Below are 17,306 nucleotides of genomic sequence, written 5' to 3' on the forward strand. Positions count from 1 at the left end.
GTCCCCGGAGCCGGGCCGAGCGGCGGCGGGGCCGGGCTGGGCGAGCCGCGCGGCAGCTCCCGACTCTGGTCCGCCGAGCGGGGCTCACTCCGACACGAGGCTCAGCACTGCCATTTTACCCAGCGCCGCGGCCGCCTGCCAAACCCGGAGCGGAGCGCGGCGCGGCCCGGACGGGAGCCTCCCCCCCTTCACAAAGGAGGAGCGGGCCGGCCCCGGCCGCTCGCGGCTCGGCGCAGCGGAGGCTGCCGCACGCAAAACCCGCAGCGGATCCGCGGAGCCGAGCCCGGCCGACCGGCGTGGGGCGGCGCGGCGGAACCGGGGCCGGGGAGCGGGCGGGGCCGGGGCGGCGGCACGACCCTGGCTGGGCCGCCCGGCTCGGGGCGGGGGTCGGGAGATGCGGCCGCGCTCGGAGCGGCCTCCCTTACCTTCCGGGCACCTCCGGGGGCGGCGGGGGCACGGGGCCGCAGCCCACCTTTGAGGGAGAGCGAGGAGGGCGCGCGGCTGCGTCGCTCGCCGGCGGCTCTGGGGGCTCGGCGAGGAGGTGGGCCGTGGGTCAACGAAGCGCCTCTTCCTTGTCCCTAGAAATTCCATTTAGAATTAGCCTTTACCAACTACTAAAGATTGTCATTTCCTCTCTGCTGGTTGTGTCCCTCTGGAAAAGCAGTTGGCAGCGCGCCAAGACAAGAGCTGCACAACACGGACATCCAAGAAAGTCCTGTTCCCACTGCTGCCAAAGCGACAGCAGTGGGCAGCGGACCAGGAACTCCCTGAGGGTGGTTGAATGGGGAGAACCGCAACCACCTGAACGTGTCTAGACACAACACGTTGAGCAATGGGCCGGGATGCTCCCGCGGTCTCAAGGATCATGAGGTGCTGGAGCTCCCCAACTGTCAAAAGGTGAACTAAGATTTAGGCCATGCTTTTCTTTAACCATTTCAGACCCAGATTCCCATCTCCTCTGTCCCCCCAGCCTTTCCCAGAGCAGAAGGAGGAGGAGAGGAATGTACCTGGATCTCAGTGCTGGACACGAGCTGTCCTGTCCCAGCAGCTTCTCTAGATACGTTTTTAACTGTAATTTGTACAGGTCTGTGACAAAGATACAAAAGAATGAGTTAGTTACACGGTAAAAAAAAAAAACAACCAGAAGTGATGGAGAGAATGCCTATAAGCTTTAGACCTCAGCCATGCATCCCAAATCTGGCTGACTGAGAGGGAAGGGGTCTCCTCTGAAATACCGGAATGTTTGGAAAAGTGAAGTTTAAGCAAATACAACTTTACAGAGGGAAAAGGTTGGAATACAATAGGTGGGGAATCAGAAGAAGCTTCTGAAGGGGACCTTCTGTTTTAGAACACCACCTCAAAACAAAAAATGGGGCAGAATAACCTCAACTACCAGCTGTACAGGGATGAAAGCACTGAGCTCAGCCCAGGTCTTAACAACCAGCAGGACACAATCAGGAGAAATCTCATTTTGACAACATTGATGGCAGTGGGGAAACCTGAGTCCAGAGCAAGATGCAAGCCAATGCATGGAAGAATAGAATCACTGCCAGTGCTCCATGCCTGCTGCTGGATGAACTGAAGATCTCAGTGTCTGCTACTATCAACTCAACATTCGCACTCATTATGAAGCCTGTCATATGAAAGTATTATCTAGAATGCGGGTAGCAGAACAAAAGGTTTATTCCAAAGCTGAAAGTAGGAAGGGAGCCTGGACAGGGGCAATAAATAGCAATATTTTACATGTATTCTAGAGTGGTAAATAGCCCTACAGGCTCTCAAACAAAAACAGCTTTGCCACAGTTGACTGTGCCACATGGATGAGGTTCCATCACAGCAGAACTGTGGAAAAATGCTAGAGCAAAAAGTTGGTCTGTATGCTCTCCTTGGAGGAGCATCTTATTTAACCAAGCCCCAAGTTGTAGGAGCAGGTGGAGGGAAAAGCTTTTAAGACATCAGGTTACATCCTGTGAGAGCAGCTTTACCAGTGTCTGCAGGGGGTTGTAGCGGCCCACAGCACTAACGCACCCTTTTCCAGATGATTCTTTTGCTATAAACCTGGAAAACCAAACTGGAGGCAATTCTGCCTCACAATCTTGAGGACAATCTTCTCAACTCTGAAGCTGCTGTCTACTCCAGGACGCCCTGCTGCCCAACCAAGCACCACCAAAAGTTTACCAGATATGGACGCGGGGCTGAAGTTTCAGCTCAGGTGCACCCAAAGACTCCACGCTCGCAGCTTCTCTACGTGTGTCAACCTTTCGTAACCTTCTTCAAAGAGCACTGTGGCAGACTATGAAACCTGGTGTTGACTGTAATGTGAAAAGCAGACTGGATTCCCCAGCCACCCACACAATAAGGAGACACTCACTTTACCAAATGTTTGTGAAAGCTAAAGCAGATTTTGGAATATGCCTCATCAATGAGGCCTTGGCATGTTACTAAATACTAAGGCATTCAATGAAACTCCAACCGTGGGGTTTGGAAGGCAGATGATGGTACAGTTCTTAACATTTCCATCTAATAGGTGAAAATTCTCCTGCCAGCTGTGTCATCCCATGCTGTTACTCCCACCTCTCCAAGCTACAGAACTGGACAAGGCTTTTCTTTGCAACACAGTAACACTCTTCTCAGCCTTTGCGGCCTCTGCTAAGTAGCATGCAGCACTCGTCCCTTCCCCATCTCCCTGAGTGCTGAGCACGCTTTCCTCCACAACAGGCTCAGCCCCTGGCTGCTCAGATAGGCTGGGGCCAGCTCGGAGCTCACATGGCACTGCAGGCCACCGCCACTAGGCTGGCTCCTCCTGAGTGGAGTCTCCTTCATGAAGGTGGCCGTGCCATTTATCCTGGCACCGAGGCAGGTTAGGAAACCTGGTGTAGATTTGAGTACTAGAAACAGGAGTAGTGACCCCCTCCTGAAAAAAAGAAAAAAAAAAAAAAGGCTCTGCCAACTGTGTGATGGCAAATATGGACTGAATCGTTGACATGGAAACCAGACTAAAGTCAGCCGCGCTCCCTCTCTCTCACTTGCTCACACAAGTTATCATTATCCCCAGCCTTTCAACCCGCTACAAACATGGACTGGATTACTTCAGGAACTGGATAGAGTTTCTACAGTAAAGTATTAACTAGCACAACTGAGCTAGAATGAAAGGAGCCGAGAAGCAGTGAGCGCAGTTGGCTGAAGAAGGATGCTCTTCCATTTTACCGAGAGGCACAGTATGCTGAGATATGCAGACTGGACCCAAGAACAAGAGACCCATCCATTATAATTCACAGAGCACACCGCAAAAGATGGAGTGGAATGAGGAAAGGTTATCTACAGTTCCTCAGCTTATCTGAGAGTAGTTTTGCTAAAGAAAATTACATTTCCTATAAATAAGTTTCTATTTGTCCAGCCCATTCTTTCCAGTATTTTAGCCACTGTCATGTCGAGGTTAAGCGCTCTCGTTGCAGCTTCATAACCACTAATCTTAACGTTATTCGAATTATTCGTTTGCTGTGAGTGGCTGATGTGCCGGGGCATTGTACAAGACAATGCTTATTTATCCTCTTAAAAAAAAGAAATGTCAAGATATTGTATAATCTCCCTCTCCAGCGCTGACACAATGGCTCAAGGGCACGCAGCGAGAGAGCTCTGCACTGCGAACTGAAGTGGAGTTTCAGCAGAAGGTAACTCCGTCAGTTCGCTGAACGCAGCAGCACGGCTCAAAGGCAGGAGTGGATTTTACACGGGATTTGCAGCTTCCCACCGCGCCGGCACCAAAGGTTACAAAGAGGAGCCGCTGCCCCGGCCGCGCTCATAGCGCCTGCTGTTAACATTTGACGGTGCGCTGCAGAAAGTTTGGATGCATATTAGGAGAGGAAAGGGGACTCTGCCTGACTGAAGGAAACGCATTATTTCAGCGGCCCTCGCTAGGAGGAGTAAAAGGCGAAGCGGAGTTCGCAGAGCGGAAGGGAAGAGGCGGGGGCGGTGGGAGCGGGGCAGGAGCGCGTGTGGGGCTGCGCGGGGAGCGGCTGAAAGAAACGGAGCTGGAATTTATGAATTCCGGGCAGAATTCACGGATGTTCTGAACGCGGAACACCTCCAAAAGGAAAATAATAATAAAGTGCTGGGGAGGAGAGCTTTGTGGCGTGTTTTGTATGGGCGGTTATGCACACAAGGCTCCACAGCCGCTGTCGAACACCAGCTCTGCTTCTGAGCGCTCTTGGAGGAGTAAATCTACTTAACAACAACAAAAATTAAATAAATAAATAAATAAATAAATTGGGGGGGGGGGGGGAGGGGGAGAAAGAAAACGCGGACCGGAGCCTGCACAAATCCCTGCACTGGATCGGGAGCCAACCGTCTGATCTGTGCAGACCCCCACCAGATTTAGGAGCTGTCGGGAGGTTTGCCCATCAGGCACATCGCACTGCAAACCCCACTTGGAAGAGTTAAAAAGGCTTTCATTGCTGCTAAAAGAGAAAGATCTCAACTCCGGGCCTGGATTTTCCCACCGCAGCAAACTATTATTCTGTTTAAGTCCTCGGGAACTGGCGATACTACGGAGGGAGGTGAAATCGGCACAGTTCACCAGCGCTCAGAGAGGCACCAATTCCCAGCAAGTCTGTCCCTCTGCGTTTCTCCCACCCTCAGCTGCTCTTTTCAGAGGAGTGTAAAAAAAATATTCCCTGCCGTGAAATTCTGCCCTCCTAAAGTGTATTTTTAGAGAAGTTTGAGTTCAGGAGTCACGACTGGGGCTATGGGGGGGAGAGGGGGGGGGGGGAGCTGCGGGAGAGCCCGGTGCCGAGAAAGGAGGGTTTTCACCCTTTTCATAAAGCTCTCGCACTGCCATTTTACCGAGCCAGGGAGGGAGCGAGCAGGCGAGGGAGGGAGCGCACAGACAGCGCTCGCAGTGAAGTTTCTCACGGCAACTCCGGGCTGGATCTGGAACGGAGCCTTTTGTTCATAGCAAGTTCAGCAGGAGAGAGTTGAGCCTGCTGAAAAAGAAACGGAGGAGAAATAAAATGGAGGGAGGGAGGAGGAGAGGAGACGCAGATCGTACCGACCTATTAACTGCAAAAGGCGGAAAGTGGCGAGCTCGGTTATTCTCTGCGACAAGGCATTTATTTAGAAAGTTAGCGTTGTAGCCCCAGGCGCAAATCCCTTGTTACATGCATGGGAATGAGTGAGAGACCCAAGGACAAGCATTAGTATACAGGAAGTGGAATTTTCCGAGGGGTTCACATCCTTTGGTGCTCTTTTTGCCAAGATTTTATCTCGTTGCTCGATGCAGGGTGCCTCCTAGAGACCTCGGGAAAAAGGCCTTTAAGTGAAATCAAGTGAGCCGTAGGTCTATTTAAACTGAATAATTAAAGGTAAGGGACACCTTCCATTAGAAATTACAGCAAGGTCTACAGACCAGATGCAATTTTGGGTCCCCTCTTCCCTTCTCCCTGCTGAGTGCTGAACCACGGCACGGTTCGACCGTCAGCTCTGAACGGGGTGAAAAGATGACCAAAAAATTCCCCACCCCCTCCTCCCAGCGCCGCTTCAGTGCTCGTACACACATCTAACACGTCCTATATTCGCACGAACAGCCGGGTTTTGTCTCCCAGCACACACCAGCTTTTTTTTTTTTTTTTAAATTTTTCTTTTCCCCGTGCTGTCCTGGAAATGCCGTTTGGTTAAAGATGTTCATCACCTCCCGCGTTCTCAGCGCAAGCAGGAAACAAGTGCATTCACCCCGTGTAAATGAGCGCGCTGCGCGCTGTGACAGCAGCTCAGCAACGCACCACGTGGGAAAGCCGAGTAAAGGATTTAAACGCGCTTTTGCACCGAGGCCATGAGGGACTGAGAGCCTCGATGGGGGGGGGAAAAAAAAAACAACAAACCACCAAACCAACCACGTTTCGTGCTGCTCAGAAGCGACCTCTGTGGCTGTTCGGGGAGTGAAGTTCAGCAGCCCTCAGTGAGCGCTGGCAGATGCGGCACTGTGCCACCGACTTCTGGGTCGCGAAAATCAAACAGAAAGAAAAAAAAAAGAAATAAAGAAAAGGAGAGGTGGGGGGAACATCAGGGAAGCGCAATTGGCTGAGAAGCGTTATTCCACGCTTTGTAATTAGGAGTCACACCCCAGCGATCGGAACTGGCTCTGAAGCGGCGATTTCAACGTGTGGCTGAACACAAAGCCGCTCCGCAGGGCGCACAATTACGGAGTCATGCGCGCGATCTCCAGGTGCTGCAGAGATCCGAGCGCCGGATTTTCAAAGGCGATTCGCCCCCCCGTGCGGGCCGGGAGAGCCGCGCTCACACCGAGAGCCTCGCTGGGGGGGAATGAAACATCCCTCTGCTGGGTACCACTGCAAGGCCCGTAAAAGTTTATTAAGGAAATGCCGTAAGGCATCGCGCAGGAATTTCAGTTCATTACATTATTATTATTTTTTTAACGGTGGCATTAAACTTATCCATATTTTGTGAGTAAATTTCCAGACAGCTCCCCTCTCCTTTCTCTCTTTCTCTGAAATGGTGCAAATCCGCTTTGCCTCTGCATGACGTACAGGACAGAGGTGAGGGGACAAGTGCCAGCCCCGCAGTTTGTCCTGTGTACAGGAGAATACCTTAAAACCTACAATTAATTAAAACTTCCAATTAATTAAAACGTCAATTCGAAAAAAATATTATTTGCTACGGCTATTTTCGGTTGTTGGTTTGGTGTTTTTTCCCAACTTTGTTCTGCAGATCAGGGCAGCACACACACAGACCTTCCCTGCAGTAGATGCTGCTTTTTTTTTTTTTTTTTTTTTTTTTTTCAAGCGGAGCCCAGATGCTGGTCAGGATTAAGGTTACACCAAACACATTCTACATTGCCATTTTCCAAACAGAATGAAGCAGCTGGAAAAGATGGAAGAGGATCGCACAGGAACGGAGCAGAACTGAGAGCGGCAAGCGCTGCACTACGGCTGTAGAGCAGGGAGCTCGGATGCCGGGAGAGCCAGAAAGAAACCCGGTGTGTCAGCTTTACACGCTGCATTCCTCGCTTTTGAAATAACTATTTTAATTAGACGTCTGTCAGGATTTCTGCATTAAGCCTCACGTTTAAAATGGAGAAAGAAGATTCGGACGCGCGGTTCGCCTGTGCTCCCCAGAGCTCGGTCCTGCACCACGCGCAGCGCATCGGCCCCGGGCCGCCAGAGTGCTTCAGTGCGTGCGCGATTTCAGACAGCAGCAGTGCCTGGGATTTTAAGCATTTACTCCCTCAAAGTTGGCCATGTGCTCTGCAGGATCCGCCCATAACGCCCACAGCAGCTCCTTACTCAAGACAACGAGTATCTGTGCATTGAGAACACAATCTTTTGAAAAGAGCTGAAGATTTTGGGTTTCTAAAAGTCAGAAGTTCACCTGAGGTGGGAACTCAGATCACGGTGGACTGAAATCTCCAGGGGAGATGCTCTGAATCTGTGCTCATTGGTAAAATACCTCGATTGGGCAAATTCACTGCAGTATTTTATATGAGATTCTACAATAGCTCACTTCATCCAGAGCTGTGACTCAGTCGCATGATATGCTTTGAAAATCTCCTTCAAAAATTGATTTTAAGAGTTTTTTGTTGATATAAATTGGGCACAAACACAATACTTAATTTAGAGAAAGAACACACAAACTATTAAACATTCATGCAATGAGGGGAACACTTACTGACGTCCTTTCATTTCAAATGTGCAAAGGCGGGCACAGATAAATAAGCTCAATAAACAAACACTCCGGATAAACAGCACGTCGACCAGCCTTGAAACACTTGATCATGGAAAGGCCAGGCAGAAATTTTACTCATCGACCTTTCAACAGCTATCCATAAATTTGTATGTCAAAGTCTGAATCCTGTAGTCAAACCCACACGGGGAGCCTGCAGTCTGCATGTAGGGATGTGACGCTTTTTAAGGCCTCCGTTCCATCATCTTGCGCAGTGGTACCAGAAGCAGCTCTTAGCTTCACGAGTTCGTACCTCACAGAAGCTCACTTGCACTTAGACTGGCTTCACCAGAACGTTTGGAACTCATTACTGGAGCTGAGAAACAAGGTCATTTTTTTATCTAGCTGTTATCTCTGACTTTGAGAAGGCCCACAATCAAACCTTAGCAATATTACTTCTTCATAAGGGCTGATACTATCACAGGCACCTTCAGTAAAACAAAGGCAGAGCACACCGAGCAGAAAACCACCCAAGGTCGCCAGTTGTGTTCCTGCCTTGGGAATCAGATACCTCAGTGAAAGGTGCTCCAAAAGGCAACCTGTGTAACAACACACATTATGAAACAAAGTGTTCTAAGCATCGCTTGTTTTCTTTCTTTCAGGAAATACAGTTCAGCCCAGAGGCTGGAAAATTCAGTTCCTGAATGCAATCACTGCATGCTGCAGCGTTCTCCATGTCTTCCTCCAGATTCGCCTCCTTCCCACTGTACCCTTTTATTTATTTTGGCTATTCTCAGACTGATTTTCTTAAGGATTACTTTATACATATGTATAGATGTGTACATGTACGTTATACATATGTATGCATCTGTACGGAGTAGCCAGCGCAGTGAGAGGTACAAGGCTCATTTCTCACCTGGAGGGGAAAAGACGTGGAGGAAAATCAGACAATGTTTTTGAACAAGATGGGAATTCCGAAGGCTGGACCAGCAGGGGTGGAACGCAGTAATGAGAAGACTGCAAAGCGTGAGGCTGCTCACCCAGGGACTAACAGCCAACATTCCTGTAAACGGGAATTCATCTTAGTTAATGGAGAAGGACAAAGACTTGAAAGCATACTTGGTCACAGAATGACCACACACCACAGAAAATGAAGGAGATAATGTGATCTGATGGCCAGGTAAGGCACACTCAGATGTTACTGAAAAAATTCTGAGCACAGTTTATATTCGTGGACGATACATGACAATTGGAATGGTCGTAGAAAGGCTCACTAAGATGGTTATAAAGGCAAAGAATCTATAACGAGAAAAGGCTGAAGATTTAGCTCAGGTAACTCCAACAAAAGAAAGGCTGACCGCTGGTTACGGTTTGAAAACAGGTATTGAAATTACAGGGTTATGTTGGCACCAAATATACAAAAAGGCCCGATTACACTTGAGAATGCAAGTCAGAATAGGAGGTCTTATTAAATATATATATGTATTAAAAAAAATCCTTCAGCTGGGGCTGCTAGGCTGAAAAGGTCAACAGCTTTTGTGCTAACATTTGACGTTTCTATGGACAGCATGAAGTGTGAGTGCCCACATAAGGCATGGTGACCAACAGAGGCTCCTTCAGTTCAGCATCATGGGGAAAAAAACACCAACAGCCTGGACTATCCATCTGCAACCTGGTGGGTGGCTGAAGAAGATATTTCTAATTATTTTACTGGGACAAGCTGAAAATTTGTTTTTTGTCACTGTGGAATATATAGATGCAGTGGAGAGTTTTGATAGCTTTGCCATTAATTTCCCTGCTTTGCATCAATGCACTGAGAAGAAAAGACTTTGCAATACTGTGAAGACACATTTAAAGTTAAAAGGTATTTAGATACCATCGTGAAAAACATCAAGAAGATCCATTACAATTAGTAATCCCTATTTGCTGCAGTAATTTGAACTATATATAATAAACAAGATATGTAAGTAAAAAAAAAATTCTGAAAAAAGTCACAAAATGCAACAGCATTTGAGAAGGCAGGTCTTATTATTTGATATAAATTATTTGATTTGATATTATTTGATTTGTAACCACAGACCGCATCACAGTGCACAGAACTGGATTAAGATGGGCAGAAGTGCAAGAAGCACACACAGGAAACCTGCTGCTCAGCGCCCTGCTAAATTCATCCGGGTCACAGGAACGTAAAGCAGCATGAAATACACCGTGCAGAATGTGCAGGCTGACCCAGCAATGGAGCACACACGAGCTCAGCAAAATCTGTCAGTCTGCACTCGGAGAACTGAGCAGTGACCCTTGCTGCAGCCAAACCTCCACTCACACCCAAACTCACCTCAGCACTATAATGGCCCCTGGAGAGCTTTCCAAAAAGGAGACCCAGTAGGACCATTAAAGGTTTCCACTATATTTCTATTATTTTTGCTAATGACTTTTGATCACAACTTCTCCAGGAATATTCAAATTCTTCCAATCAAAGGTCTGTTAATTTCTCCAGATAAAAATACGCCTACTTTAGTGATACTTCTCTTTCGCAAACGAACCTTGGCTGCTCTTGTTGGGATTTTCTGTTCTCAAGTGGATGTTTTTCATGATTTTAAGCACACCGCGTTCCATGCTGTCAGATTCCTTCCTCGCTTGCCACTGCTTCATGTTTCTTTAAACAACAATATGCAAGGGGCATTAGGCAGAAACACATCTGTGTCTTCTTTGTTTGGTTGGCTCTGGCAGTGTTCTAACCTGATAACCACATGGAAGACCAAAAGAGAACACCTCACATCCATAGATAGCATCTTTATGTTCTCAGTGTTTTGGACAAAAGCAGAATTGCATAACTTCTCTGGTTGTTTTCTTCTTTCTTCAAAAGCCTTCCAATTTTAACTTCACTTCATCTCAACTCTGGCAGCCAGAACTATTATTTATTGAAAGGGACATTCATTAAGTCGTTCTGCAGAACTTGTGAGTAACAGGAGAGTGGAAAAATATATCCAGAAGCATAATCTAAGATTCACGTACTGTAACTATCTTCTTTCTCATTTGCAAGCAAACATTCCTACTCCAGCTCATATTAGGATTTCTGTGAATAATGACAAAACTTTGTCATTCCCACCCATTATTGTGAAGAAACATTAAGTGATAATCTCTCTTCCATAGGCAGGCTGACCCACCTGGACTTCACAGGAGCAGTGCCTTTGGAAAAGCTCCTCATCTCTTTTCCTCCTCCTGAAAACGTGACGTTTTCAGCAGTTTTCTGTAGCCAAGGATCAAGTCAGAAGCATGCAATATAAGAGGAGTAGCAGGCAGTGCTCACTAAAGGAGCCAGTGGTTGTAATGCATCACAAACTGAATTTGAGTCAACACAATGAAGATAATGCATCACAGAAATATTTAATAAGGTTCTTTTACATTGGACACCCACGATAAATACCTTGTTCAACTCAGTGCTGGTGAAATTCTCAGCTGGAATATTGTATCCTGTTTTAGGCACCACGTAAAACATAAAAACTGATAAAAACCAACAGAGAAGAACACAAGGAACAAGGAGAATGCTGGGTGACTCAGAAAAACGAAAGGGGGGAGCTGACCTGAGAACCATGGGGGGACAAAATACCAAACTTCCACTTCGTTATGCTGAATGTTGGCAATTGAATGTTCATGTTCACTGAAAATGGGACAGGAAATAGTCTAAATTCACAGTAAGATTTGATAAAGCAACAAAACTGATGCAGAAACAATGAAAAATATTATCAGCATGGGTAGAAGATATGTATGTTTAAAGATAGGACATTAAATATCCACATGGGACCAAAGTTTCCTGATGTCTCTCTGACTGCTATACCATTATAGAAAGTACAGGGAGAAAAATTCTGTTGAGAAAGGTGCACAGGTCTTCCTCAAAGGGAATACTTTGCTGAGGTTTTTCTCACTGGATAATATCAAAATCACCTTTCTGCTCCTTGTCTTCACCCACCCTTTAGTATCTTACAGATGTTGTACAAATCAGAGCAATTTCAAGTTTCTAGACTGTTATGAGAAAGTTTTGTAGTACTGTTCTGTATCCACTTAATGGTAAATCACCTTCACTGATGAGCAAGGCCTTGTGCAAGCATTAAGAAACTGTTCACAGTCTTCATAAATTCTCTCTCCTGGCTCAATAGGCCACATTTGTTCCTTGGACCCCTATGGCCTAATTCATGGTTTGTACCTGGGAAAAGCTCTCAGTAACTTCTCACGCATTAGCTTTATGACACAAGATCAGCATCTTCTTCAGCTATATGCATTAAAAAACCCATGACAACATCCCTGACTCAAACCCAGCTGGTTCCGCAAGTAATCAGAAATAATGCTTTTCCATAGACAGCAACGGGCTTCTGCATGTTAAGGGAAGCCCTCGCTTTGCATTTTACCTCTGCAGCTGAGATCTGCACAGATTTCCATGAGTGCAATGCATCTCATCCTGCTGTTCAGCTGCTGCATCGGCCTCCTGTGCTACCCAGGCACTGTGAGTGACTGCACTCAGACACAGCTGCTCCAGAAACACTGCATGGAAGTTACAGGTTGATCATACCTGATGGTTTCCCTTTTTGCATTTCTTCTACTACACAGAGTTTTTGCTACTTACAAAGCTGTAGAAGAAAACCATTCCACCTATGCAGCCTCTGAGGAACAAGCCTTATAATGGATTTACTGGCTTTTTCTTCGTGCCACCTTGCAGCATTTTGAGGAAGAAGTTGCACAGGCAAAAATCAATGCCAAGAAAAAAGCAATAGTAAATTGTCAGTTTGACCTGTAGGATTCCCACATTCCAGAGAATTCCCTGTCAGCCTGCTGTGAAAAAGAACATGGAGCTAAGAAGCAGAATAGCGCTCCGCAGGATAATGGCACAGAGTATTTTGAGAGGTACTGATATAAAAAAGGATGGTATGCACATGATCAACAGTGAAAATACTTTAAATCAGCATAACAAAGTGAGATGGATGTACTTGTGCTCAACATAGTTAAATAGCTGTAATTAGATCAAACGGACTGGGTTGATGTATCATCCCTTTGTAGACGTGGCCTTAGAAGGGAGGTCAGGAGCTAAGTTCAGTAGAGCAGTTTTAGTACTGCAGCTTTTATCTAACAAGGCACAGCCACACACCGACTCTGAAGTAAATACTGCTTAGTAGAATTACTGCATTCTAAAGAAAAGAATTGATAGGGGAGCATTCTATAACAACTTAATTTTTGTCAGTAGTGAAACCTCTGTGGCGGATCGGATAACATGCCTCTCGCATAAACAACAAACAAGATCTCAGCTATAAATGCATCCATCTTGAGGATTTGAAGGCCTTCAATGGCTCCTTTTTCAGTTATGATGTCTAGATAGAAATGGTGAATTTTAACTTGCTTTGTTCTTTTAAAACCTTTTTATTAAATTTGAAGAAAATAAGGTAGCATGCTGTTGCATGCAGCATGGTTACCAAATTCAGAGATGAGCAAGACATAAAGTAGCAGATGGTATGAAGAGGATATATGTGAGGAAATGTAAATAGTAGGGAACATCACGAAATCAAGAATGTAAGGCAGAACTGAAAGTGCATGTGAGACCCCCTGGGAGAGCAGAGGAGATGAAGCAACAACTGAGCTGAAAGATATCAGACTTTCCTTACTCAGAAACAACAAAACACCAACAGGAAGCTCTACTATAGCTGAAGGAAAGACCCATCGTATCTAGGGGAGAGAAGATAGTTTTATCTTAAAGTAAACACAGAATAAGTAGATGAAGCAAGGACAAAGTTTGCAGATGCCTACAAATATATTCATCAAACACTTTGAATCAAAAAGACCACCCTCAGCTCCCATAAGTAATGGAGACATTACAAAAGCACTGAAAGTAAAAAGTAACCTTAAGTTGAACAAATACAAGATGCACTGTTTAAACTCAGAAAAGAAAGACAAAACAAAAAGCAGTGTGGTAGCTCATCAGAAGAGCTGAAACCATCAGAATTAGCTGCAGCGTTACTATGGGATCAAGAAGAGATGCAGTCTGCACACGAGCATCCTTTGGGACACAACCTGCACTCCAAGCCACATCAGTTATAGCCACATCAACTTGCAACTGCAATTGTTGAAGGGGTAGCTGGAAAATTATAATGGTGCTAAACAATGAGCAGAGCTGTTCCAAAGGTAGTGCCTCCTATATTACATTGTCTCACAACGCCACAGGCAGCTGTTGGTGGCATGGCAGTAGTTGAGCCTTCCTGCCAACAGTCCATTATATTTTGTTGTGGCAGATGGCAGCAGAGGGGCATGCTGACAGAATCACAGCTGACATGGACATGCGTATGAAGCGAAGGTGTGGAACTGAATTCTTCCACGTGGAAAAAAACAGCATGAAGTTCATTGACATTTGTTGAACGTCGATGTGAGCACAGTGAGGCAGTGGGTGCTGCGTTTCAGCAGTACTGGCAGCAGATCACCTTCACCAGCACAGATTTTGATGTATGGCGTGCAGGCTCCTCTTCATTGCGAAAACGCACAGCTAACAGTGGTGACTACGTTGAAAAAGAGTGTTTTGCAGCTAAGACCTTCCTCTATCAAATAGTGTTAATGTGCTCTTCGTATCTGTTGTTGTTTCCAAGGAAATAATAAGGAGGCATTACTTTCAAGGAGACCTGTGTATATCTCAAACAGTTTGATAAGAGATGTGTGTGTTCCTGGGTTTACCCCTAGAGCCATAGAATAATTCAGGTTGGGAAAAAACCTTAAAGATCATCAAGTCCAACCATGACCTACTGCCCTAACAACCCCCTGCTAAATCATGTCCCTGAGCACCACATCCAAACGGTTTTTAAGCACATCCAGGGATGGTGACTCAGCCACCTCCCTGGGCAGCCCACTGCAGTGCTTAACAACCCTTTCTGTAAAGGTTTTTCCTGATATCCAACCTAAACTTACCCTGGCGCAACTTGAGGCCATTCCCCCTCGTCCTGTCACCAGTGAGAAGAGACCAACCCCGCTCTGCTGTTGTCACCTTTCAGGTATTGGAAGAGGGCAATAAGGTCTGCCCTCAGCCTCCTTCTCCCCAGACCGAACAGCCCCAGTTCCTTCAGTCTCTCCTCGGAGGCCATATCCTCCAAGCCCTTCCCCAGCCTTGTTGCCCTGCTTTGGACCTGCTGCAGCACCTCCGTGTCCTTTCTGTGCTGAGGTGCCCAAATCTGAACACAGCACTCGAGGTGAGGCCTCAGCAGTGCTGAGTGCAGGGCAGGATGACTTCCCCAGTCCTGCTCACCACAGCATTCCTGATCCAAGCCAGGATGCCATTGGTGTTCTTGGCCACCTGGGCACACTGCTGGCTCATATTCAGCCCACTGTCCATCAGCACACCAAGGTCCCTTTCCACCAGGCAGCTTCCAGCCACTCTTCCCCAATCCCGTAGGGTTGCCTGGGGTTGCTGTGACCAAAATGCAGGACCCAACTCTTGGCCCTACTGAAATGCATACAGTTAACCTTGCCCATCGATCCAGGCTACCCAGCTCTCTCTGCAGTGCCCTTCTCCCCTCCGGCAGATCAACACTCCCTCCCAACTTGATGTCGTCTGCAGATCTACTGAAGGTGCCCTCAATCCCCTTGTTGCTAGAAATTAGAAAAAAATAAAAACAGTTTCTTTTTTTCCTTGCAAGATTTGTGTTGGCCAGAGACAGGCCTATGAAATACATCACTAATTCATGAAGTTGGCTGAACTAATTTCAATTAATAACCTTTCAAACATGTTAGACAGAGGGAAGAAGAAACAAATGATCCAGCATTAACAAAGAACCTGCATGGTTCTGTTCACTCTGCCTGTGGGGGTTGGAGATTCATGATCCTTGATGTCCCTTCCAACTCAGGCCATTCTGTGATTCTGTTATTTTGCATCTACATTCAGATGTTGGAGAGCATTTTCTTTCCTTATTTGCACCAAAAATACTGCTATCTGTACCCACACAGAACATCCATCATCCTAAAGATGCCTTTCTAAGTTCCCATCTCCAACAGAAAAGCCAGAAACTGCCATGAGAGGGACACTGACACGTAGACTGACAAGGGTGCAGAGTTTGCTTGACAAGACTCTGGAATTTGAAAGACGAATGACCGGGCCATGAATTTTCTTAACAAGTCTGTTTACCAATCACCAAAGGTTAAACTCAGCTAAAACCTAGGAAGCTAGAGAGCTGCTGATTTCTGAAGTGTAGAATGTAGAACATGTAGCTGCAGAGAATACAGCATTAGTATCAGAATGTAACTTACCTCATACAGGCAACCATGGGAAGACACTGGGGAGACAGCAAACTGTCATCTGCTTGTGGAAAAAAACCAAATCATTGCATTCTCAGAATTAGGAAGAGCAAAACGGAGAGAACAGCAGCACAGTATGCAAAAGACAGCACTGAGGAAATATGGGATGGCTATCTAAATACACAGCTCCAAAGCTGAGTCATTGAAGTCACCTCGTAGTGCTCCCTCCATCATCAAGATGTGTTTGGTTACAGGTGGTTCCCTCTGGTTGATTTTTACCAAGTACAATTCTACAGCAGAACAACACAAAGTTTCTTGAGTCTAAATCACAAATGTTCTCATTTTGCATCTTATTCTGCTCCAAGTTCAGTTTGTCCAGGTGAACTCCAGCTGTGCACGTCTTCTCTCCTTTTGAGAGAAAAGCGATATAGAAAAGAAGTCTTTCTTGAGTTAATGGAGGAAACTGGACTAAATCACATTCACCAAAGTATTCATTGTACATCTAGGCCAGATGAAGTATCAGTGCTAGGAAGAGTAGAAAAACAAAACAGATTCACAAGTTTCTTAATAATTTAAATTAAGGTACTGAAGTAACAGAGAACCAATAGTTGCTGGCAATAGCAACAGATATCTATCAGTTCCAGCTTGCAGCTTATAGCAACACGCACGGATTGAAAAGCAGTTGGCGCTAAGTCCTCTCAGATATCCTCAGGCTGAGGGATTGTTAAATTGTAATCAATGTGAATACATAACCCCCAACGGGCACCGCATTACTTTTGTGGCTGCTGATTTCATAAATTGTCTTCAGGTTCTTTGTAATGAAAGACATTGTATATAATTACAGGGGGAAAAAAAAAAAAGACAACTGCAACTTCCAGGCCTGGTCCTGTGCAAACGGAGCTCTTTGACAACTCAGCAGTCAATGGGGGATCATCAGCACGTTGTGGATGCGAGCCCAATGTTAAGATACAATTTGCACAAAGTAACTTGAAGTTATACCATAGAGATCTATCAGTTCAGGGAAGCTGTGGGCAGAATCCTTAAAAAGAAATGAAATCACAGAATTAAAAAATTTAAGCACAAAAACCATTAAGTCATCCGAGTCCATTTACAATTACTGATAGTAAATCCATCTACTCCAGATGGGAAGAGGTCAGCCTCTTCTTCTTCCAGGGCAAGTCTATGAATAATTTGAGCGATTAAAGATCAAGGCAGGTGTGAAAATGAAAGAGACCAGGAAAGCACATGGGTAAGAAGCCACGGTCACATGAAGATAACACAGCTCTCCTCCTGAAATCAAACAGAGGCACCCTGCATTCTCCCCAGTCCACACAGAACGTCAAATGCAGAAGAGTTTGCATGTTTTTCCTTCC

The 17,306-nt window shown here is 46.1% G+C and overlaps 1 long non-coding RNA gene across 2 annotated transcripts; it reads right to left on the minus strand.

Annotated features, from left to right (window-relative positions):
- Positions 1-358: 358 nt before the first annotated feature.
- On the minus strand, positions 359-17,301 carry LOC128088492 (uncharacterized). Of its 2 annotated transcripts, XR_008210274.1 has the most exons (3): positions 8,591-17,301; positions 1,008-1,086; positions 359-578 (listed from the first exon to the last, which is right to left on the minus strand). It is a non-coding gene; the product is annotated as an uncharacterized LOC128088492 (long non-coding RNA). The 2 variants fall into 2 exon arrangements; XR_008210273.1 differs by lacking the exons at positions 359-578; positions 1,008-1,086 and adding an exon at positions 7,790-8,050.
- Between the last annotated feature and the right edge of the window lie 5 nt (positions 17,302-17,306).

This window comes from Tympanuchus pallidicinctus, unplaced genomic scaffold (genome assembly GCF_026119805.1).
Source record: "Tympanuchus pallidicinctus isolate F22 unplaced genomic scaffold, pur_lepc_1.0 scaffold35, whole genome shotgun sequence".
Lineage (NCBI taxonomy): Eukaryota > Metazoa > Chordata > Aves > Galliformes > Phasianidae > Tympanuchus > Tympanuchus pallidicinctus.